This window comes from Giraffa tippelskirchi, chromosome X (assembly GCF_054371585.1).
Source record: "Giraffa tippelskirchi isolate mGirTip1 chromosome X, T2T-mGirTip1v1.2.pri, whole genome shotgun sequence".
Lineage (NCBI taxonomy): Eukaryota > Metazoa > Chordata > Mammalia > Artiodactyla > Giraffidae > Giraffa > Giraffa tippelskirchi.
The window spans coordinates 25980149-26006094 of NC_137289.1; the positions used below are offsets into that span (position 1 = coordinate 25980149).

Genomic DNA, 25946 nt, shown 5'->3' on the forward strand with positions numbered 1-25946 from the left:
CACATTCCAGGATGTCTGACTCTAGGTGAGTGATCACACCATCGTGATCATCTGGGTCATGAATTAGGGTTCATAATTTTTCTGATGGAGGACATAGGGGAAATGGCTGACAGGGTCCATTCTCTACCTCCTCGACTTTTGATGACACCACACTCTGTTTCACACTGGCCTCCTACAGCATAACAAAGAATGAACCCTCAACAAAGTAAACACTTGTTCCTTAGCCAGGGAGTACTCTTGAAGTTTTAATTGAAGTGAGTACAAGCATACCTTGTTTTATTGTACTTTGCAGCTACTGCATTTTTTTGTTTTGTTTTGTTTATAAATTGAAGGTTTGTTGCAACTCTGCCTCAAACAAGTCTTTTAACGCTATTTTCCCAACAGTATTTGCTAACTTCATCCCTCTGGGTGTCACATTTTAGTAATTCTCTCAATATTTAAAACTTTTTCATTGTTATATTGGGGGTGATCTGTGATAGCTGATTTTGATGTTACTATTGCAAAATGATTATGGTTTCCTGAAGGCTCAGATGATGGTTATCATTTTTTAGCAGTAAACTTTTTTTAAATTATGAGACGTACATTGTTTCTGAGGACTTCCCTATATCTCAGATGATAAAGAGTCTACCTGCAATGCAGGAGACACAGGTTTGATCCCTGCGTCGGGAAGATCCTCTGGAAAAGGGAATGGCAATCCACTCCAGTATTCTTGCCTGGGAAATCCCTTGGACAGAGGAGCCTGGTGGGCTACAATCCATGGGGTCGCAAAGAGTCAGACACAACTAAGCGGCTAACACTACTACTACTACTACTACTACTACCACCACTACTACTACTACATTGTTTTAGACATAATGTTATTATACACTTAATAGGCTACAGTAGAGTATAAATATAACTTTTGTATGCACTGGGAAACAAAAAAAATTGTGTGACCTGTTTTATTATATATCTGCTTTATTGTAGTGGTCTGGAACCACAACTGCAATTGAGGCAAGGAAGAGACTTTAATCAGGGAGCTGGCAGACCAAGAAGATGGCAGGATAGCACTTCAAAATAGCCATCTTATTGGGGTCTGAATGCCAGGTTCTTTTATAGATCAGAGATGAGGGGAGGTGAGGAAGCAAAGTAAAAAGGCCATTAGTCTTGCAAACATCTCCTAGAATGGCAAGCCTCAGGCAGGAAAAGTGTTACTTTCTTCCTTCCTGCCATCCCCAGGTGGACAGGGATCTGAGCAAAGGCACTTCAGTTTAAGAGTCAGGCCAAGGGGCAGGATTCTCTGAGGCAAACCATCAGGAAGGACTGACGCTGAAGCTGAAACTCCAATACTTTGGCCACCTGATGCAAAAAACTGACTCATTTGAAAAGCCCCTGATGCTGGGAAGGATTGATGGCGGGAGGAGAAGGGGACGACAGAGGATGAGATGGTTAGATGGCATCACCAGCTTGATGGACATGAGTCTGAGTAAGCTCCAGGAGTGGGTGACGGACAGGGAAGTCTGGCGTCCTGCAGTCCATGGGGTCACAAAGAGTCAGACATGACTGAGCAACTGAATTGACTGACTGACTACAACACCTGTTGTTGACTGAAGAAAAACACACAACCTAAAAGTTTCAAGTTAAGTTTTACTTACTGAGAACTATAGTCCAGGAGACAGCCTTTCAGCTCTAAGGAACTGCTCCAGAGAGGTAAGGGAGGAAACAGAATATATAGTAGTTTTTGCTTTAAAAAAATGTAGTTGAACATCAAAAGATTACTGTTAGTTCCCAAAACAGACATGTAAAATTAATGATTTTTGGTGCTTTTCTATGTATTAGAAGAAGCAAGAGTCTAGGCTCATTGAAAATATACCTTAGATATTCACCTTAACTATCTAGGGCCAGTATCCTGTTTCTGTCCACCCTGAATTCCCCTGAGGGTACACTGTCATGGGGAGGGTGGGGCAGGAAACTGTAGTAGCTAATGACTTTATAGCTAGCAACATTCATTGTTTACTGGAATGGCAGGCAACATTTCATTTTCTACACTGTACTTTAGGCTGGATTTCAGGAACCTTTGGCTAATTTCCTGATCACAATTTAATCCTATTTTTTTGCCATCCAGATTGGCTTTCCTGGGCCCCAATCTGGCAAATGCTGTTTCAGAGCAAAAGTTGTGGCAACATGTCTGAGGAAAAAAACCTATTTATTTGCCCTTACTTCAGTTATCTCAACTGAAAAATGAAACTGATAATTAGTATTTGGCTCTGCGGAAGGTTTTTGTTTTTGCTTAAATAGATAAAGTGAGACACATTTAAAAATCATGTATGTTCCCTGGTAACTATACACTGTTAGAATAATTCTTAATAATAATTACTGGCTAGGGCAAATTGGTGGTAGAGAGGATTTTTACTTATGTTTACAATTTAGAATTTCAGCATAGAATAACTCCAACTCTAGAACTATCTGTCTATTATGCACAACCCACTGACCGAGCTCCTGAAATCAAGCAGAGCGCAAACCTGTATTCACAACAAATGGGAACTGTGTGTTTGTAGCTTGCCATGCTCTATTTTGAATCTTCCTCCCCAAATCCAATTACTCCAAAGATATTGTCAAGGAGCCAAATTGCCTTATTTTTCTTCCCTGCTGTCTACTTTGTGAGGTGCTGAGAAGTAGCTCTGAGCCCTAAGGGTAGGCAGCCAGAGACCTGAGAAGAGCTACAGCCACTTATAGCTGAAAACTTGTTAATTGGCCTTCAGATAATCAAGAGTTTGTAGAAAATTCAGATCTATTGATACTCACTGAGTTTTACTATAACTGCACAATCTTTGTTTTGCAATCATCAATCCATAAAGAAAAGAAATTAGCTTTGAGAGTGGAGAAATGAATGATAGGCCAGCTTGGCTTAGGGGAATATTTTTCCTTATTGTCTTCTAATACATTACTTATCAAAAATATCTCTGAATTAAATGAAATCCCCTAGAACATTATGAAAATTAATGATGAATTAAATGAGAGTTCAGATAAAAATCCTAATGCTCTATAAGAAAATACTCTACAATATGAATAAGGATCTTTATATCCATCCATTAAAAAGGCAACACAATATTTTTAATAATTTTATGTATTTATTGTATATTTACAGTTAACATTTAAATGATATTATGATAATAAATGTTCTGGAACCAATTTCAGTGTGTGTGTGGAGATTTCCCCACACCATAAAACAAGTCTCTAACATCAGCTGATGTTAACCAATCTGATCACAAGGACGGCAGGCTTGTCTGATAGAGTGAAACTATGAGCCATGCCCTGTGGGGCCACCTAAGACAGATGGGTCATGGTGAAGAGTCCTGACAAAACGTGGTGCACTGGAGAAGGGCATGGCAAACCACTTCAGTATTCCTGCCTTGAGAACGCCATGAAGAGTATGAAAAGGCAAAAACATAGGACACTGAAAGATGATCTCCCCAGGTCGGTAGGTGCCCGATATGCTAGTGGAGATCAGTAGAGAAATAACTCCAAAAAGTGAAGAGACAGAGCCAAAGGAAAAACAACATGCAGTTGTGAATGTGACTGGTGATGAAAGTAAAGTCCAATGCTGTAAAGAGCAATATTGCATAGGAACCTGGAACGTTAGGTCCATGAATCAAGGGAAACTAGAAGTGGTCAAACAGGAGATGGCAAGAGTGAACATCAACATTTTAGGAATCAGCAAACTAAAATGGACAAGAATGGGTGAATTTAAGTCAGATGATCACTATATATACTAATGTGGTCAAGAATCCCTTAGAAGAAATGGAGTAGCCATCATAGTAAACAAAAGAGCCCAAAATGCAGTACTAATGATCTCTGTTTGTTTCCAAGGCAAACCATTCAATATCACAGTAGACCAAGTCTGTGCCCCAACCAGTAATGCTGAAGAAACTGAAGTTGAACAGTTCTATGAAGACCAGCAAGACCTTCTAGAACTAACACCCAAAAAAGATATCCTTTTCATTATAGGGGGCTGGAATGAAAAAATAGGAAGTCAAGAAATACCTGGAGTAACAGGAAAATTTGGCCTTGGAGTACAGAATGAAGCTGGGCAACGGCTAATAGAGGTCTGCCAAGAGAACGCACTGGTCATAGCAAACACCCTCTTCCAACAACACAAGAGAAGACTCTACACATGGACATCACCATATGGTCGACACTGAAATCAGATTGATTATATTCTTTGCAGCCAAAGATGGAGAAGCTCTATACAGTAAGCAAAAACAAGACCGTGAGCTGACTGTGGCTCTGATCATGAACTCCTTATTGCCAAATTCAGACTGAAATTGAAGAAAGTGGAGAAAACCAATAGACCATTTAAGTATCACCTAAAGTATGCAGGTCAGGAAGCAACAGTTAGAACTGGACATGGAACAACAGACTGGTTCCAAATAGGAAAAGGAGTACGTCAAGGCTGTATATTGTCACCCTGCTTATTTAACTTATATGCAGAGTACCTCATGAGAAATGCTGGACTGGAAGAAACACAAGCTGGAATCAAGATTGCCGGGAGAAATATCAATAACCTCAGATATGCGGATGACACCACCCTTATGGCAGAAAGTGAAGAAGAACTAAAGAGCCTCTTGATGAAGGTGAAGGAGGAGAGTGAAAAAGTTTGCTTAAAGCTCAACGTTCAGAAAACTAAGATCATGGCATCTGGTCCCATCACTCCATCGGAAATAGCTGGGGAAACAGTGGAAACAGTGTCAGACTTTACTTTTTTGGGCTCCAGAATCACTGCTGATGGTGACTGCAGCCATGAAATTAAAAGACGCTTACTCCTTGGAAGGAAGGTTATGGCCAACCTAGATAACATGTTTAAAAGCAGAGACATTACTTTGCCAACAAAAGTCCGTCTAGTCAAGGCTATGGTTTTTCCAGTGGTCATATATGGATGTGAGAGTTGGACGGTGAAGAAAGCGGAGCGCCGCAGAATTGATGCTTTTGAACTGTGGTGTTGGAGAAGACTCTTGAGAGTCCCTTGGACTGCAAGGAGATCCAATCAATCCATCCTAAAAGAGATCAATCCTGGGTGTTCATTGGAAGGTCTGATGTTGAAGCTGAAGCTCCAATACTTTGGCCACCTCCTGCGAAGAGTTGACTCATTGGAAAAGACCCTAATGCTGGGAAGGATTGGGGGTGGGAGGAGAAAGGGACAACAGAGGATGAGATGGTTGGATGGCATCACCAACTCGATGAACATGGGTTTGGGTAGACTCCGGGAGTTGGTGATGGACAGAGAGGCCTGGCGTGCTGCAATTCATGGGGTCGCAGAGAGTCGGACACGACTGAGGGACTGAACTGAACTGAACTGAACTAAATCAAATCCCTTATGACTATACAGTGGAAGTGAGAAATAGATTTAAGGGACTAGATCTGATAGACAGAGTGCCTGAAGAACTATGGACAGAGATTCCTGACATTGTACAGGAGGCAGTGATTAAGACCATCCCTAAGAAAAAGAAATGCAAAAAGGCGAAATGGTTGTCTGAGGAGGCCTTACAAACAGCTATGAAGAGAAAAGAAGTGAAAGGCAAAGGAAAAAGAAAAGATATAACCATCTGAATGCAGAGTTCCAAAGAATAGCAAGGTGAGATAAGAAAGCCTTCCTCAGTGATCTGTGCAAAGAAATAGAGGTAAACAATAGAATGGGAGACTAGAGATCTCTTTAGGAAAATTAGAGATACCAAGGGAAATTTTCATGCAAAGATGGGCTCAATAAAGGACAGAAATGGTATGGACCTAACAGAAGCAGAAGATATTAAGAAGAGGTGGCAAGAATACACAGAACTATACAAAAAAGATCTTCATGACCCAGATAATCATGATGGTGTGATCACTCACCTAGAGCCAGACATCCAGAAATGTGAAGTCAAGTGGGGCTTAGGAAGCATCACTACGAACAAAGCTAGTGGAGGTGATGGAACTCCAGCTAAGCTATTTCAAATCCTAAAAGATGATGCTGTGAAAGTGCTGCACTCAATATTCCAGCAAATGTGGAAAACTCAGCAGTGGCCACAGGACTGGAAAAGTCACTTTTCATTCCAATCCCAAAGAAAGGCAATGCCAGAAAATTTTCAAGCTACTGCACAATTGCACTCATCTCACACGCTAGTAAAGTATTGCTCAGAATTATCCAGCTAGGCTTCAATAGTACCTGAACCATGAACTTCCAGATGTTCAAGCTGGATTTAGAAAAAGAAGAGGAACCAGAGATCAAATTGCCAACATTCGTTGGATCATCAAAAAAGCAAGAGAGTTCCAGAAAAAACCTACTTCTACTTTATTAACTAGGCAAAAGCCTTTGACTGTGTGGATTACAACCAACTGTGGAAAATTCTGAAAGAGATGGGAATACCAGATCACCTGACCTGCCTCTTGAGAATTTTGTATGCAGGTCAAGAAGCATCAGTTAGAACTGGATGTGGAACAACAGACAGATTCCAAATCGTGAAAAGAGTACATCAAGGATGTATATTGTCACCCTGCTTATTTAACTTATATGCATAGTATACCATGAGAAACGCTGGGCTGGATGAAGCACAAGGTGGAATCAAGATAGCCGGGAGAAATATCAATAACCTCAGATATGCAAATGACACCACCCTTATGGCAGAAAGTAAAGAAGAACTAAAGAGCCTCTTGATGAAAGTGAAAAAGGAGAGTGAAAGAGCTGGCTTAGAAGTCAACATTCAGAAAACTAAGATCATGGCATCTGGTCCCATCACTTCATGGCAAATAGGTGGGGAAACAATGGAAACAGTGACAGACTTTATTTTGGGGGGCTCCAAAATCACTGCTGATGGTGACTGCAGCCATGAAATTAAAAGATGTTTGTTCCTTGAAAGAAAAGCTATGCCCAACCTAGACAGAATATTAAAAATTAGAGACATTACTTTGCCAACAAAGGTCCATCTAGTCAAGGCTATGGTTTTTACAGTAGTAATGTATGGATGTGAGAGTTGGAGTATAAAGAAAGCTGAGCACTGAAGAATTGATGCTTTTGAACTGTGGTGTTGGAGAAAACTATTAAGAGTTCCTTGGACAGCAAGGAGATTAAACCAGTCCATCCTAAAAGAAATCCGTCCTGAATATTCACTGGAAGGACTGATGCTGAAGCTGAAACTCCAATACTTTGGCCACCTGATGCAAAGAACTGACTCATTTGAAAAGATCCTGATTCTGGGAAAGATTAAAGGGGGGAGGAGAAGGAGATGACAGAGGATGAGATGGTTGGATGGCATCACCAACTCAATGGACATGAGTTTGAGTAAACTCTGGGAGTTGGTGATGGACAGGGAGGCCTGGCGTGCTGCAGTCCATGGGGTCACAAAGACTCGGACGCTACTGAGCAACTGAACTGTACTGAGCTTAACTGAGCATCAGCTGGGTGTCCTACAATTCAACTCAATCCCGACAATATCTACCAAGAGATAGCAACAGATTTCACAGGTTAAGGGCGCATTTCCACAAAACTGCCCTCTACTTCAGTGCCAATCAGAAGTCTAGGTTGTTACTGACTAACCTGCAACAGACTGGAGTTTCCCATGACTCCTTCCTTCGTAATGGTCTGTTCATGGGTTAGAAAAGACTTTCCAGACATGAGGCAGAATGAGAGGGGAATAAAGTTTATTAGAGTGAGAGATGCTGTTAGAACACCGGGACATCTCAAGGGAGAGCCGAACCCTTTCACAGGCTAACAGCCAGTTTTTATAGTCGCAAGACAGAAAATTCCTACTGGAATGGTGGCATTAGGTGGTTGGTTAGGATGCTGTAGGGTGGGTGATAGGGTGGGTATTTTACCTAATATGGGGTCAGGGAACTGGCTGGTTTAAATCCAGAGGCTCATGGGGCTATGTCAGTTGCTATGGGGCTTTGTCAGTCCCAGAGATTTTTATCCTGTGACATTGGCATACAGTCCCAAATCCTTAGATTCAATTAATTTGGTAGAGCAACTCACAGAACTCAGAAACATTTTACTTACTCTCAGTCAGTCAGTTCAGTCACTCAGTCGTGTTCAACTCTTTGAAACCCAATGAACTGCAGCACACCAGGCATCTCTGTCCATCACCAATTCCCGGAGCTTGCTCACACTCATGCCCATCAAATCCGGGATGCCATCCAACCATCTCATCCTCTGTCGTCTCGTTCCCTTCCTGCCTTCAATCTTTCCCAGCATCAGGGTCTTTTCAAATGAGTCAGTTCTTCGCATCAGGTGGCCATAGTATTGGAGCTTCAGCTTCAGCATCAGTCCTTCCAATGAATATTCAGGACTCATTTCCTTAAGATTTACTGTTTGGATCTCCTTGCAGTCTAAGGGACTGTCAAGAGTCTTCTCCAACACCGCAGTTCGAAAACATTGATTCTTCAACACTCGGCTTTCTTCATGGTCCAACTCTCACATCCATACATGACTACTGGAAAAACCATAGCTTTGACTAGATGGACCTTTGTTGGCAATGTAATGTCTCTGCTTTTTAATATGTTATCTAGGTTTGTCATAGCTTTTCTTGCAAGGAGCAGGTGTCTTTTAATTTCATGGCTGCAGTCACCATCTGCAGTGATTTTGGAGCCCCCCAAAATAAAGTCTGTCACGGTTTCTGTTGTTTCCCCATCTATTTGCCATGAGGTGATGGGACTGGATGCTGTATTACTGGCTTATTATGGACTTCCCATGTGGCACAGCGGTAAAGAATACCCCTGCCAATGCAAGAGATGCAGGAGTCACAGGTTTGATTCCTGGGTAGAAAAGATCCCCTGGAGAAGGAAATGGCAACCCACTCCAGTATTCTTGCCTGGAGAATCCCACAGACAGAGGAGCCTGGCAGGTTAGAGTCCACGGGGTCGCAGAAGTCGAGCACAACTTAGCATCTAAACCACCACCTTTCTGTCTTAACTACTTTGGTTTCTGCATTCACTCACTTCCCTAATTAGTAACTCCTTGAGTCTTCTCTTTGGAACTTAGAGAATTTTCTTATTGGTTCATCTACAAGAACTCAAGAGAGACTGAGGGTTTGGGGGAAATTTCCCCCTTCTTGACACCACTTACATCACAGCAATAAATTTTGAAAGGTTTATATTTACTTATAGATCATGGGTTAAATACCCATAAAAATTCTATGTAAAATAGAATTTTACATAGAATAAAATAGATGTAAAGTAATAAATGATGAGCACATATTAAAATTTCATGATAATTAAATGCTTTCTTAAAATAAATAATTGAACAAAGAGGAAATAGTTTAGGACTGTGAAAACCAGAGAATTTGATAAGCCCTGATTTCCTAAATTTCATACTAATTTGACACCATACTCAACTTACATTCAAAGGCCTGTAAAAGTTGGCACCAAACTAACTTTCAAGCTTATTTTCCTTAATAAATTTTCAGCTTCAATTAAGTTTATTCTCTAATCGTTTATTTGCTCATTTATTCAACAAATGTACATTGAAATCTTTCTCTACCCAAGTACCATGATAGGTACTTAGAACACAACACATGACAGATATTGATCCCTCAAAGACGAAGTTCTAGAGGGATAAAGAGGCATAGAATCACATAATTATAAAACATTGTGGAAGTGCAACCAGTGAGAGATGTGCAGGGTATTCGGAAAGTACAGAAGATGTGAAACAAGACGTGGTCTGTGGATAAAGAAGTGCTTTAAGAAAGGGTTTTTGGAGGAAATAACTTTTGGTTGGGGCTTCACAGGTGGTGCTAGTGGTAAAGAACACACCTACCAATGCAGGAGACAGAAGATGTGTGGGTTTGATCCCTGGTTGGGGAAGATTCCCCTGGAGGAGGCATGGCTACCCACTCCAGTATTCTTGTCTAAAGAATACCATGGAGAGAGGAGGGCTAGAGTTCATGGGGTCGCAAAGAGTTGGGCATAACTGAGTGACTGAGCATGCACACATGCACTGCTGTTTGCAGGAGGATTCTTAGCCTCTGGACCACCAGGAAAATCCTAAACAAAGTAATTTTCATTTTATATTCACATTAGTGGACACTGAATGAATGAATGATCTTTGATAGACTTATAAGGAAATTTAATGATTAAAAGCTTGAAAGCAATGAAATTCATTAGGAAAATAATGCTGTAATTTACAAATGAGATTATGAAGGCTGAAACTATTCCAATATTATCATGGGTGTAGAGGAGATGGCTTCAAGAAAGATTTGATAAGATATTGTCAAGACATATGAATAATTGAATTTGGACAGGGCCCACCACTGCTGACTACAAAGCAGACTAGATAATGTGTGAAACCTACTACTATAAATATCAAGAGGCTAAATAAATTATAAGAAGGAAATGTATTATAAGAGAATACTATGAATGACTTTATGCCAATAAATTATATGAAATAGATTATTTCTTAAAAATAACTTTCTAAAGCTGATTCAATATAAAATGAAAAAGTGAATAGAATTATAATTAGTAAAGAACCTGGGGACTTCACTGGAGGTCCTGTGGTGAAGACTCTGCACTTCTACTGCAGGGAGCGTGGGTTCAGTCCCTGCTTGGGGAGCTAAGATTCCACATGGCATGAGTCGCGGCCAAAAAAAAAAAAGAAGAACCAGAATCTGTAATATAAATCTAAGGAAGCCATGTACACACACAAACATACACACACACACAAGTCTCAGATAGTTTCATAAGAAAAATCTGAAACCTGTAGTACATATTTTCCCTTTTTATGATAAAATTCGTATAACACAAAATCTAGCCTTTTTAAATATAGAACTGTTTATTAATATACTCACAGAATTGTGCAACCGTCACCTATATTTAATTCCAAAATAGTTCATTATCCTGAAAGAAACCTGATATCTATTAGCAGTCAATCCCCACACTTTCCTACTCTCAACTCTCATCAACCACTAATATGTTTTCAGTTTCCATGAATTTACCTACTCTGGACATTTCTCATGAATGAAATCAAACAACATGTAGCTTTTTGTGACTGACTTCTTTCACTTAACAAAATGTTTTCAAGGTTTATCCATGTTGTAGCATTCATCAGTACTCCGTTTCTTTTAATGGCTGAATAATATTCTGTTGTTTGAATATAGCATTTTTCTTCCCCTGCAATAACAACTTGAGGAATGCAAAGATCAATACCCAAAACTCATTTGCGTTCCTGTGTACCCTAAGGAAGGAGAAACCATTTTCCCTCTACCTATCTAGTTTCCTGGCTGAGGCCTTTCTGCAATAAGACAGATTAATAGGAGAAAAACAAACAGAAGTTTAATAACATGCATACTTCCTGTATACATGGGAGAGACCCAGGGAAACTGAGTAATTCTCCAAAATGTCCTAAGCTACCACTTTAAGTACCATCTCCAGCTAAAGACAAAAGATGTTGTGGGGGAAGGGAGGCCAGTTAAGGGAAGTTATCAAGAAAAGCACAGTAAACAAGGGTAAGGCAGTTATGCAGATTTAAGTCGTTGCCTTCTCTATTAATAAGAGCTTCTAGAATTTTAATCATCCTGGTTCAGAGAGAGAGACACACAGTAACAGATGGAGATTTCCACTGTAAGTGTAAATAAATGTCTCTTACAAAAAGGTAAACTTTACTCCATTTTCATAACTTCTCCTGTGGCTATTTTATGAAACAATCAGCTTGAAATAATCTTTATACCAAAGAGGTTGGTATTGAAGTGATATATTCTGATCCCCGTCTGTACCAAGAATAAACAATAAAAATTAAAATTTTTTAAGTTCCCATTTATAATGGCAACCAAAAATACAATGCCTGGGAATAAAACTAATAAAATTTTTCAAAATATTTTTGCATAAACATGAATATATATGAAAATTATAAAATAAACTTAATTACATGGAGTGTATATTATAGTCATGGAAAGGAAGACATGACAATAATCCCTTAATTGATTTTTAAATTTAATGTAGTTCCCCTCAAAATTCTAAAAAGGATGTTTTGTCATGAAAATTGACATATAGATCTGAAAATTTATATAGTTTTACAAGATATCAAGACTAGGAAATATAATTTTGAAAACCAAAGGGGATACATGCTTTACAATATATCAATATTATAAAGATTTGGTAAGAAATGCATCATTACAAGGACAGACATTCCCTAGTGGACACACTATGAGGCCATGCATATATGATGATCTGATATGTAAAAGGAATGGCTACTACAATTAAGAACAAAAAAAAATGGGCTTTTAAATAAAGGGTATTGGTACAACTAGTTATACTTAAAATATTTATGGGCTTCCCTGGTAGATCAGTGGTAAAGAATCCACTTACCAATCCAGGAGATGAAGGTTCAATTCCCAGCTCGGATAGATCCCCTGGAGAATAAAATGACAACACTCCTGGGAAAGCCCATGGACAGAGGATCCAGGGGGCTACAGTCCGTGGATTGCAAAAGAGTTGGACATGACTTAATGAGCAAACAACAACAAAGAAATTATTTATATTTATTCCATATTTTAAACTACAAACATAAATCTCAAATTGAATACAGATTTAAATATGAAAAAAAATCCACCAAGCTTTTACAAAGATGAGAAAATATATGTGATTTGTGGGTAAAATAGATTTTGTATATAAAACACACAAAAAAATGCTTAAATCTTACAAAAAAGAGTAACATTTTAACTTTATTAAAATTAGGCACTTCTATACAAAAAAGGCACAAGCAAAATTAGAAAAACACCTCTCATATTGGAAGAACTCTTTGCAATCCATCATTCTGACAAAGGGTTCTGTTTAGAATAATAAAAATACACATATATCACAAAAGAATAAGAAAAATATAAAAATTCAAAATGAAAGACCAATAGAATGTACACAAACATTTATAAAAGAAGCAACCTTGATGGCTAATGCATATATGAAAATTAGGAAAATGCACATTCAAATAAATGAGACAGCATTTCATACACATTAGATTAAAATAGAAGTAAAATCCAACAATATCAGGTGTTTGTGGAGTTGTGAAACACTGAGACTCTTATGCTGCTGATAAGTACATAAATGGGTACAACTACTCTAGAGAAGTAAAATAGATAGTAATGAAAAAATAGATAGTAATGATAAAGATGGACATACCAAGTAATTGTACTACAAGTTATTCCTTAGAAAATCTCCTATACATGTACACATGGAGACATTTTTTGAAGAATAAAAATTGTAGCACTGGTTGTAAAAGAAAAAAAAAGGAAAACAAATTTCAGTCAAGAAGATGAATCATGGTATGCTTCTACAAAGGATTATTATAAAGCAATAAAAATGATTCAAAGCACATGGATCAATATCACAATTATAAGGCTGAACAAAAACATCAAATTGTAGATGTATATATGCAGGATAATTCTATTCATTACGGTTTAAATCATGTATATATTCAGAATACGTATGAATATATATGTTTATGTATATATCACTCTGTTATGCAAGTACAAAAACATTATTGGAAATCATGAATACTAAGTTCAAAGCATTGGTCAATTCTAGAGAGGGAGGGAGAAAAATGGTACTTTGGAGGTATATACCTATATACATATTTCCAAGGATTTGTTTACTTAAAACAAGGACCTAAAATAAATACAGCAAAATTTTCAGTCATGACAAAGCTGGTTGATAGACATATGAGTGGCTTTTATGTTATACTTGAAGCTCTTCTGTGTATCTAAAGTATTTCACAACATTATTTTTTGAGAGGAAGGCAATTCAAGGATTATTGTCAGGTTCTATCTAGGATGATTAGATGGTGTGTTTGTGACATTAGGCAAGATACAGAATAAATAAAGTAGAGCATGTTTTGGAGTTAAGATGATGAGTTTTGTTTTGCTTGTTTTTGACTTGAGAAGACTTGGAAAATCTAGGAAAAGAACTCCAACAAATGTTTAATAAATATGCACGAATAGAATGTCAATGCAGCAACATGGTTAGAGATAGAGACTTGATGTTCAGAACCTGTATGGCTTTGATGAAACCACATGCTTTCATGAGAGTCCTGGGGAGAATGTGAAGAAGTGAGACAGTCAGTGTTTTGAGAGCAAAGCCACAAATTAATTTTTCAAGGAATAGATAAAGGAAATAGATCCACAAAGAAGCAGGGGAAAACTGTCAGTTATTGGGAGAACCCAGATACAGTTGTTTCCCATACATTAGTGAAGCATGGTGTGTTAAGAACAAGGAAATGGTCTACTCTCAATTAACAGAGATAACCAAGCTGACAGCAACTTAGAACTTGTTGTATGTAGCAGCACAGACATCCTAAAAATTAGGTGATATCGTTCTTTCTATTTTAAAGATGAGGAAACTGATGACGAGAATACAAGTTACTTAACCTAATACCAATCAATATGAAGCACAGAGCCAAAACTCAAACTCAGGTTTGAAGGCCTCCAGAGACTAAGCTTTGATAAGACCCAAATCTTTTTAATCTCTGTATATTTAATGTCTGTTACTGTTCAATATGTTGAATGGATGCCTGAGTAAATGGGGATATATAAGTTGATAGAGTTTCGTTTTTCTCTGGAGGTGTATATTGAGCACTTGTTGGGAAGAAAAGGTTTACATGTAACAATTATTTTCTTTGCTTGTATGACAGGTGAAATGGCATCCATTAGTGTTTTGTGCAAATCATGTTTTGCAAACAATTTCTGAAAGGTATGTATTACTCTGTACTGGTTGTTTACAACATTTTCATAATTACAATGACCTAATGTTTTCAGTATTACTAAACAATGTGAAATATTTGTATTAAATACATTAAAATAACTTATATTTATCCATCTTTAAGTCTTTTCTGTCACTTTATTTCACATCCTGGAAAGCTCTTGAGTCTGTTAACTATCATCACCATTGATATCACTTGAGAACTGCTGCTGCTGCTGCTAAGTCGCTTCAGTCGTGTCCGACTCTGTGCGATCCCATGGACCGTAGCCTACCAGGCTCCTCCGTCCATGGGATTTTCCAAGCAAGAGTACTGGAGTGGGGTGCCATTGCCTTCTCTGCACTTGAGAACAAACTACCATTATTTCTTGCCTACACTACTATTATAGCCATCCATTTTCCTGCATCAGCCACTGTTTCTTTTAATTTCTTCCTCCACAATTCAACAGAATAATATTACTACCTGGAATGTTCCTCCACCCCCCGCCACCCACATCCAGTTATCTTCTATCCGTTTTCCTATTTGAGGCCAAACGTTGCTCCCTCAAGATAGCCCTTTGGTTCATCAGATCTACTCTATGCTTTCATAGCATCCAGTACTTCTCTTTTTCATTTTGAGATAACTGTTGATCTATACATAGTTGTAAGAAATAATAAGAGAGTTTCTGGGTGCCTTTTACTCAGTTTCTCCCAATATTAACGTTTCTCAAAAGAATGGCCAAATAGTTTGATCAAATGACCCGAACGAACTTTTTGGCCAATCCAACATATCTTCTGTGAAATGCATATCATTTAAGCTATGTTCAGCAATGTTAAGTAGTTTAAATGAAGTCATGATGGCCAGTGTGAACTTCTGTATTTGTGGTTTTGAAGTGTCTAGTATAGAAATGTAAGAGTCTTAGAGTGTTTTAAATCAAACAGTGTTACTTTACATGAGGAATTTGTTTGGCAACGTCCACAAAAAATCTTTTATTCAATCATTTAAAAATGTTTTTACTGTGTATCTGGTAATTTCTAAGCACTGAAGATACAATAGCAATAAAAAAAGAGTTGAAACAAACCCCTGCCTTCTAGAACTTCCATTCTAATCTATGGAACTAAACAATCTTCAAAAAGTAAATGATATTTAATATTAAGAATAATACTTTATATTAGTTACATGGTAAATTAATAACATTTTTATATATTGGGTAGAATTTATTAAAATTAATTTTTCCTGCTTCTTTTTAATATGGTTATTAAAAATCTAAAATTGTATAAATTGCTCACATATATTTCTACTAGAGAGTACTACAACCCATCATAGAGGCCCTGGTATATGATTTTAAGGCTTTTGTCTTTTACTTTGAGGTGGGGAACTATTGGAAAGTGTAGATCAAAGTTTAAATTACATAATTTCCACTTAAAAGATTACCCAGTCTACTCTGTCTTGAATGGATTATAAGGGGGAGAATGGAATCAGAGGGATCAAATTTGAGGCGAAAGTATTGATCAAAGTTTAAATTATCTAATTTCCACTTAAAAGATCACCCAGTCCACTCTGCTTTGAATGGAATATAAGGGCAAGAATGGAAGCAGAGAGACCAAATTTGAGGCTATTATACTAACTCATATGAGAAATGATGGTGGCTTGGGTCAGTTTGCTAGTGGTAGGTGTGATAGGAAGTGGTCAGACTCTGGATTTATTTTGAAGAGAGAATCAACAGGATTTTGTGACAAATTGGATGATGTGGCACAGGAGAAAAAGAAAACATTGTAAATGACTCCGAAGTTTTGGCTTGAGTTATCAATAATGGACACAGAAAAACTGCAGTTGGAAAAGATTTGGAGAAGGAGATCAAGAGTTTGGATTTGAACACATTCAGTCTGAGATGTTATTAGACATCAACATGAAGATATTGAGTGGGCAAACGGACATAAAAGTCTGATTTTGAGGAAAAGGACCTAGATCGGAGATAACATTTGATATTTAAAGGTTTTTTGAAACTGGATGTGATGACCAGAAAGTTAGTTTAGATAAAGAAAAAATGTAAGAAATGAACCTTAGTGCTCGTTTCAGCACCACATATACTAAAATTGGAACGATACAAAGAAGATTAGCATGGCCCCTGTGCAAGGATGACACGCAAATTCGTGAAGCGTTCCATATTTTTTCAAAAATTTAGAGAAGAGCTAACACCTATCCTACTCAAACTCTTCCAGAAAATTGCAGAAGATGGTAAACTTCCAAACTCATTCTATGAGGCCACCATCACCCTAATTCAAAAACCAGACTAAGATGCCACAAAAAAAGAAAACTACAGGCCAATATCACTGATGAACATAGATGCAAAAATCCTTAATAAAATTCTAGCAAACAGAATCCAACATCATATTAAAAAGATCATACATCATGACCAAGTGGGCTTTATCCCAGGAATCCAAGGTTTCTTTAACATCTGCAAATCAATCAATGTAATATACCACATTAACAAATTGAAAGATAAAAACCATATGATTATCTCAATAGATGCAGAAAAAGCCTTTGACAAAATTCAACATCGATTTATGATAAAAACCCTCCAGAAAACAGGAATAGAAGGAACATACTTCAACATAATAAAAGCTACATATGACAAACACACAGCAAACATTATCCTCAATGGTGAAAAATTGGAAGCATTTCCCCTAAAGTCAGGAACAAGGCAAGGGTGCCCACTTTCACCACTACTATTCAACATAGTTTTGGAAGTTTTGGCCACAGCAATCAGAGCTGAAAAAGAAAGAAAAGGATTACAGATAGGAAAAGAAGAAATAAAACTCTCACTGTTTGCAGATGACGTGATCCTCTACATAGAAAACCCTAAATATTCTACCAGAAAATTACTAGAGCTAATCAATGAATATAGTAAAGTTGCAGGATATAAAATTAACACACAGAAATCCCTTGCATTCCTATACACCAATAATGAGAAAACAGAAAGAGAAATTAAGGAAACAATACCATTCACCATTGCAACAAAAAGAATAAAATACTTAGGAATATATCTATCTAAAGAAACAAAAGACTTATATATAGAAAACTATAAAACACTGATGAAAGAAATCAAAGAGGACACAAACAGATGGAGAAATATACCGTGTTCATGGATTGGAAGAATTAATATAGTGAAAATGAGTATTCTACCCAAAGCAATCTATAGATTCAATGCAATCCCTGTCAAGCTACCAACGGTATTTTTCACAGAACTAGAACAAATCATTTCACAATTTGTATGGAAATATAAGAAACCTCGAATAGCCAAAACAATCTTGAGAAAGAAGAATGGAACTGGAGGAATCAACCTGCCCGACTTCAGGCTCTACTACAAAGCCACAGTCATCAAGATAGTATGGTACTGGCACAAAGATAGAAATATAGATCAATGGAACAAAATAGAAAGCCCTGAGATAAATCCACGCACCTATGGACACCTTAACTTCGACAAAGGAGGCAAGAATATACAATGGAGAAAAGACAATCTCTTTAACAAGTGGTGCTGGGAAAACTGGTCAACCACTTGTAAAAGAATGAAACTAGAACACTTTCTAACACCATACACAAAAATAAACTCAAAATGGATTAAAGATCTAAACCTAAGACCAGAAACTATAAAACTCCTAGAGGAAAACATAGGCAAAACACTCTCCGGCATAAATCACAGCAGGATCTTCCATGACCCACCTCCCAGAATATTGGAAATAAAAGCAAAAATAAACAAATGGGACCTAATTAAACTTAAAAGCTTTTGCACAACAAAGGAAACTATAAGCAAGGTGAAAAGACAGCCTTCAGAATGGGAGAAAATAATAGCAAATGAAGCAACAGACAAACAATTAATCTCAAAAATATACAAGCAACTCCTGCAGCTGAATTCCAGAAAAATAAACGACCCAGTCAAAAAATGGGCCAAAGAACTAAACAGACATTTTTCCAAAGAAGACATACAAATGGCTAACAAACACATGAAAAGATGCTCAACATCACTCATTATCAGAGAAATGCAAATCAAAACCACAATGAGGTACCATTTCACACCAGTCAGAATGGCTGCTATCCAAAAGTCTACAAGCAATAAATGCTGGAGAGGGTGTGGAGAAAAGGGAACCCTCTTACACTGTTGGTGGGAATGCAAACTAGTACAGCCACTATGGAGAACAGTGTGGAGATTCCTTTAAAAACTGGGAACAGAACTGCCATATGACCCAGCAATCCCACTGCTGGGCATATACACTGAGGAAACCAGAATTGAAAGAGACGCGTGTACCCCAATGTTCATCACAGCACTGTTTACAATAGCCAGGACATGGTAGCAACCTAGATGTCCATCAGCAGACGAATGGATAAGGAAGCTGTGGTACATATACACAATGGAATATTACTCAGCCATTAAAAAGAATACATTTGAATCAGTTCTATTGAGATGGATGAAACTGCAGCCCATTATACAGAGTGAAGTAAGCCAGAAAGAAAAACACCAATACAGTATACTAATGCATATATATGGAATTTGAAAGATGGTAATGATAACCCTATATGCTAGACAGAATAAGAGACACAGATGCATAGAACAGTCTTATGGACTCTGAGGGAGAAGGTGAGGGTGGGACGTTCTGAGAGAATAGCATTGAAACATGTATATTATCATATGTGGAACAGAACACCATTCCAGGTTCGATGCATGAGACAAATGCTCAGGGCTGGGGCAATGGGATGACCCAGAGGGATGGGATGGGGAGGGAGGTGGGAGGGGGGTTCAGGATGGGGAACACATGTAAACCCATGGCTGATTCATGTCAATGTATGGCAAAAACCACTACAATATTGTAAAGTAATTAGCCCCCAACTAAAATAAATAAATTATTAAAAAATAAAAGAAAGAAATGAACCTGAGAGCTCTCCAACTTTATGAAGTTAGGGAGAAAAGAAAGCCTGCAGAGAAATTTTTCCTTCTTCCAATGCATTTTACTGCTAAAAATTGTTTTTGTTATTTAACTTCATTATGTGAAGTTATTAGACATTCCTTTTGCAGTGATAAAAGTGTGAGCCCTACTTTCCTTTTACCCCTCTAGTTTTCAAAGGTCTCCAGCCCTTGGTCATATACTTTCATGTTCTAAAATGACCAGTAACTAATCGGAATATCTGACAAATTAATGTTAAGTGAATGATAATGATTTATTGGTTATCACTTCCAGATAGCACATTGACCTTTTAAAGGGGGACTTCAAATGTTTTAATTCAAGGATTTGGTTATGAGAGACTATTATAGGCTTATGAAGTAGATCATTTTGTGCCCTGGGTCAACCATAAGAAGTAGATGACTAATAACAGCATAATGTAGTGAAAAAAGCACTGCACTAGGGAGTCAGGAACCCCAAGTTCTAGTCCCAGCTCTACCATTCATCAGCTCTCTCCATGGCTCCCCAAAGCTAATTTGAATAGAGTGATTAGTAGCTTCTGGTAAAGTTGTTACTGGTTAAAAGTAAGGGTACTGTAGAGGGCTTTCCAATAACTAAATATATATAATTTTAATAATTATCCTGATTACTAAGATTACTTCCTAATTGTTGCATTAAAATGGATAATAGTAGGTATGATAATAGATGCCATTTTTAAAGATTTTTACTTGGCACATACACACACACACACCAGTGGCAACCCCTATTTATGATTTATCTATAAATCCATTTATTTATAAATGTTTCTCCTCCATGAAGTCCAAAAGTCTGAGAACCACTAATTTTAGATAGGTCACTTCAGCTCTCTGGCCCCCAGAGAGTTGTTCTGTATGCAAGAGTATATATAAATGTAAGAAAATAAAACATACTGGCCTCAATATAAAGCAATCTTCAGAGTGAAGAAAGAAGTTAATGGGGATTGGACTTCAGCTGTAGCTACGAAAGTGAAGTGAAAGTGTTAGTCATTTGGTTGTGTCTGACTCTTTGCAACACTATGGACTGTAGCCCGCCCGACTCCTCTGTCGGTGGCATTCTCCAGGCAAGGATACTGGAGAGGGTTGCCATTTCCTTCTCCCTCCAACTCCCTTTTCTTTTTATAGAAGATTTCTCCTTCCTTTAACACGGGGGGAATTTGCACATGGTTTGCAGTTGTTTCAGACCCTAAATTGCAAATCTCTCCTGATCCCAAAATAAGTCCGTCTTTGCTGGAGAAATAATTGTCAATCTTTTTGTTTTAGGTTAATGTTTTTGTGGTCTGTGTGAGAACCAGAGAAGATTCAGTATGGCTCAAGGGCTAGTGAGCAAACAGGTGCAGTGCCCCTAATTGGGACCACTGAGCTCACTGCTTTTCTCGCCAACCCCAGAAACTGAAGGTATGTTTTTCTCTTGGATCCGATCCTCTGCTCTCTTTGTGTTTGAAGCTGTCCAGGCATTATTTGGATCTACTTTATGGCTTCTCCCTTTCTAGTGAAAGCCTAGCTCTGTATGCAAGTACTTGTTTGGCACTTCAGTCTGATTTTGAGGTCAGACTGTTTCAATGGAAACCAGTTGAGAATCCTCCAGCTCAGTTCATTGGATATGAGGGATATTTCACTGAAACTGCCAGTTCAGCTATCACCCGTTCCTTTGGAACAGGAGCCATTCTATGTGAACTGACTGAAGCCCTTAACCTGACTACTTTAAGACCAAGTCATTCCCTAAGAGCTGGCTGGTATTAAACCTGCATGTTGTTTGAACTGTTTAGGTTGCAAGCTATTTGAATTGAGCTGTTTGAAAATTGTTCTTTTACTCTAGAGAAAAATCTCTGAGAAATGGGATTCCTGTTATCTAAGTATTTTGACAATACACCCTTACAAGGGGCTCTGCCCAATTTTATGTTTAAAAAGACAGATCTTTCTTCATGCACATTTCTAGCTAAATGCACAGAGCTGACCAAAGGTAATTTAGAATATCAATGACCATTAAGGAGAACTTTAGAAATCTCCAAACTTAATTTTCTTAAAATGGAATTAGACTATAGTCACTCAAAATTTTCCAGAACTGAATGGTATGCCAATTTCAATTGGTAATTTGAGGCTTCCAAATGTAATTAGAAGCCTAAAATTGCCTCTGCAGGAAAAAAAAGATTTTAAGATTAACTGAAGCATTAAAAAATTTCAGAAAGATAAAATGGCTCCTGAAGCCTCATGCTACACTTCCCTGGCTTCTTCGGCTCAGACTCCACCTCCAGTGCCATCTTCCTTCCCTTGCATGCTGCTTTCACCTCCTCTATACCCTCAGTACTCCCATGCTAATGATTTTCCCAAACTTCTTTTTCTCTCTGAAACTTCATCCCAATCTCTTTTCTACCCTTTGAACTTGTCAGAACCTGTTTACTTGAAATTAAGTATTCTGAGGACCTAGAGATTAACCCTTAATTTCTTTTTTTTTAATTAATTAATTTTTCTTGGAGAATGATTACAATATTGTGATGGTTTTTGCTATACATCAACATGAATTGGCCATAGGTGTACATGTGTGGCCCCGATCCTGAAACCCCCTCTCACCTCCCTCCCTACCCTATCCCTCTGGGTTGTCCGAGAGCACTGATTTTGGGTGCCCTACTTCATGCATCGAACTCACACTAGTCACCTATTTTACATATAGTAATGTACATGTTTCAATGCTGTTCTCTCAAGTCATCCCACCCTCACCTTCTCCCACTGAGTCTAAAAGTCTGTTCTTTACATCTGTGTCTCCTTTGCTGCCCTGCAGGTAGGATCATTGGTACCATCGTTCTAAGTTCCATATATATGAGTTAATATACAGTATATACAGTATTTGTCTTTCTCTTTCTGATTTCACCCTGTATAATAAGCTCCAGGTTCATCCACCTCATTATAACAGACTCAAATGTGTTCCTGTTTATAGCTGAGTAATATTCCATTTGTATATGTACCACAACTTCTTTATCCATTCATCTGCTGATGGACATCTATAAACCCTTAATTTCTTATATTCCCTGGACTAAATCTGAACTACCAGCCATAGTCAAAGGTTTTCTCAGAGTACCTGAAGATCCTCACTAATTTGATGAAGAATTTAATACAGTCATTCAAACTTATCAGCCTGGTTTCTCTGGCTTACATAAGTTAGTCCATATGCTTGTCTGTGAAGGCCAGGTCCAGCATTGGATGAAAACTGCTAACTGGGAAAATCCTGACAGGTTTCTAGAATTACAACTGGGAGAACACCCTACTAACTTATTACATGATCATGCTCATGCAATTGCTAGGCAACTTCCTAGCAGTTCCTAAGGCTTTTCTAAACCCTGTTGATTGGAATAAAATTCAGGCTTGCACATGAAAATCTGATGAATATGTTTATGACTATTACAATCAACTTCAGATTGTTTCTAAAAAAAAAATTCTGGTCTTCCTTCAGATGTTGATAACACTGCAGTAGCTTTTAACTATATGTTTACTAATGGGCTGAACTGGATCCTTCTAGTAAAAAATATCAGAATGAAATGGGAAACTGTCCACTCCAGATTTAGTTAATCTGGAAAACCAGCTTTCTCCTACTCCAGGTGGGTCACCTAGAAGAAAGACCACCAAAATTCTTGATCTTCAGCTCCAGCAGCTGAAAGATCCTGTGCTATGCTGTGCTTAGTCATGTTGAACTCTTTGCAACCCCATAGATTGTAGCCTGCCAGGATTCTCTGTCCATGGGGATTCTCCAGGCAAAAATACTAAAGTGGGTTGTCATGCCCCCCTCCAGGGAATCTTCCCAAGCCAGGGATCAAACCCAGGTCTCCTGCATTGCAAGCAGATACTTTACCATCTGAGCCACTGGGGAAGCCCTGAAAGCCCCTGTGTAGTGTTAGTTGCTCAGTCATGTCTGACTCTTTGCTACTCCATGGACTGGAGCCTGCCAGGCTCTTCTGTCCATGGAATTTCCCAGGCAAGAATACTGGAGTGGGTTGCCATTTCCTTCTCCAGGATATATTCTGAACCCAGGGATCAAACCTGTGTCTCCCACATTGTAGGTGGATTCTTTACCACCTGAGCCACCAGGGAAACCTCTGAAAGCCTCTAAATAAAACCAAAACTCTCCTAGTTACTGCTATTATTAAAAACAGATAGGACATTGGAAAAGAGATTGTTACAAATTTAAGCACTTCATGTGCCTTCAGCCTCTAATCAGCTTTTCCTACATCCTCCTACGTTCTCAGTGATGGGCTTCCAAGGCACTCTTCCCAACTCTTCTTAATTGGCTTGAAGAAACATGTCTCCATATTAGGGATGAATCTTTTCTAGTCCCAATTGACACATAAGCCACATTCTCAGTGTTCAAACTCACTAGAATAAATCAATCCCTGCCTTGGAGTACAAAAACTGTTCAAATAGTGGGGATCTCTAATGAACCTTAAGAGGTTCCTCTCTCTGAATCTATTCTCTTTTGTTTAAGGGTATCCTCTTTGAGGATATCTACCTTTTTATCCTTAGATCTTCCATCCTTACACATTATTAGGCCTTCTCAGAGAAGTATCATGTTGAAATTTCTTTCTGACAAAAGGGGGAAATAATTCTAGATGGAGAGTAGTCGTCAAAGTAACCAAGCAAGGTGAATTAAACAACCGTTTGACATCTTCCATTTGTTCTGTTTCTGATGGTACTAGGGCTGATTATGGAACCACTAACCGTTTATCCCTATGGAATCAGGTGTCACTCCCTTAGTAAAATCTCCAACTGATACTGGCAAAATTCACAGTGTACCTCCTGTCAAGATTCAGATAGACACCTCAAAATAACTTTCCAGAATTCATTAATACTCTATAAGAATAGAAGTCCTTCAAGAATTAAGCCCACAGTGGAAGATTATAGGCTCAAGACATCATTATTCTTTATACTAACCTCTGTAACACCCCCATTTTACTGGTGAGAAAACCTAAGGGCTAATGGTGAAAATTTGTCCAGGACCTTCAAACAAATAAATGATGTTGCTATCTTTGAATGCTCTGTTGGTTTTAATCTTTACAAGTTTCTAACTTCCATTTGGACCAGAAGTAAATTCTTTACTATAATTGATTTATGCAGATATTTATTCTTTAGTATTCCAGTTGGTAAATTTGGCAAATACTTTTTGCCTTCACTTGGGAAAAAAAAATAATTTACCTGGACAGTGGGTGAATTTAACTCAGATGACCATTATATCTACTATTGTGGGCAAGAATCCCTTAGAAGAAATGGAGTAGCCATCATAGCCAACAAAAAAGTCCAAAATGCAGTACTTGGATGCAATCTCAAAAATGACAGAATGATCCCTGTTCCTTTTCAAGGAAAACCATTCAATATCTCAGTAATCGAAGTCTATGCCCTGATCAATAATGCCGAAGAAGCTGAAGTTGAATCATTCTATGAAGACCTACAAGACCTTCTAGATCTAACACCCAAAAAAGATGTCCTTTTCATTATAGGGGACTAGAATGCAAAAATAGGAAGTCAAGTGATACCTGGATAACAGGCAAATTTGGCCTTGGAGTACAGAATGAAGCCGGGCAAAGGCTAATAGAGTTTTGTCAAGAGAACACACTGGTCATAGCAAACACCCTCTTTCAACAGCACAAGAGAAGACTCTACACATGGACATCACCATATGGTCGACACTGAAATCAGATTGATTATATTCTTTGCAGCCAAAGATGGAGAAGCTCTATACAGTAAGCAAAAACAAGACCGGGAGCTGACTGTGGCTCAGATCATAAACTCCTTATTGCAAAATTCAGACTGAAATTGAAGAAAGTGGAGAAAACCAATAGACCATTTAGGTATCGCCTAAATCAAATCCCTTATGACTATACAGTGGAAGTGAGAAATAGATTTAAGGGACTAGATCTGATAGACAGAATGCGTGATGAACTATGTACAGAGGTTCGTGGCATTGTACAGGAGACAGGAATCAAGAACAACCCCAAGAAAAACAAATGCAAAAAAGCAAAATGGCTGTCTGAGGAGGCCTTACAAATAGCTGTGAAAATAAGGGAAGCAAAAAGCAAAGGAGAAAAGGAAAGATATTCCCATCTGAATGCAGAGTTCCAAAGAATAGCAAGGAGAGATAAGAAAGCCTTCCTCAGCGATCAATGCAAAGAAATAGAGGAAAATAATAGAATGGGAAAGACTAGAGATCTCTTCAAGAAAATTAGAGATACCAAGGGAACATTTCATGCAAAGATGGGCTCAATAATGGACAGAAATGGTAGGGACCTAACAGAAGCAGAAGATATTAAGAAGAGGTGGCAAGAATAC

At 38.1% G+C, this 25946-nt stretch overlaps 1 non-coding gene across 1 annotated transcript; it reads left to right on the forward strand.

Moving 5' to 3' along the window:
• The first annotated feature begins 16728 nt into the window (after positions 1-16728).
• Positions 16729-16835, forward strand: LOC145537344 (U6 spliceosomal RNA). Its single transcript, XR_014076363.1, has one exon. It is a non-coding gene; the product is annotated as a U6 spliceosomal RNA (small nuclear RNA).
• The last annotated feature ends 9111 nt before the right edge of the window (positions 16836-25946 follow it).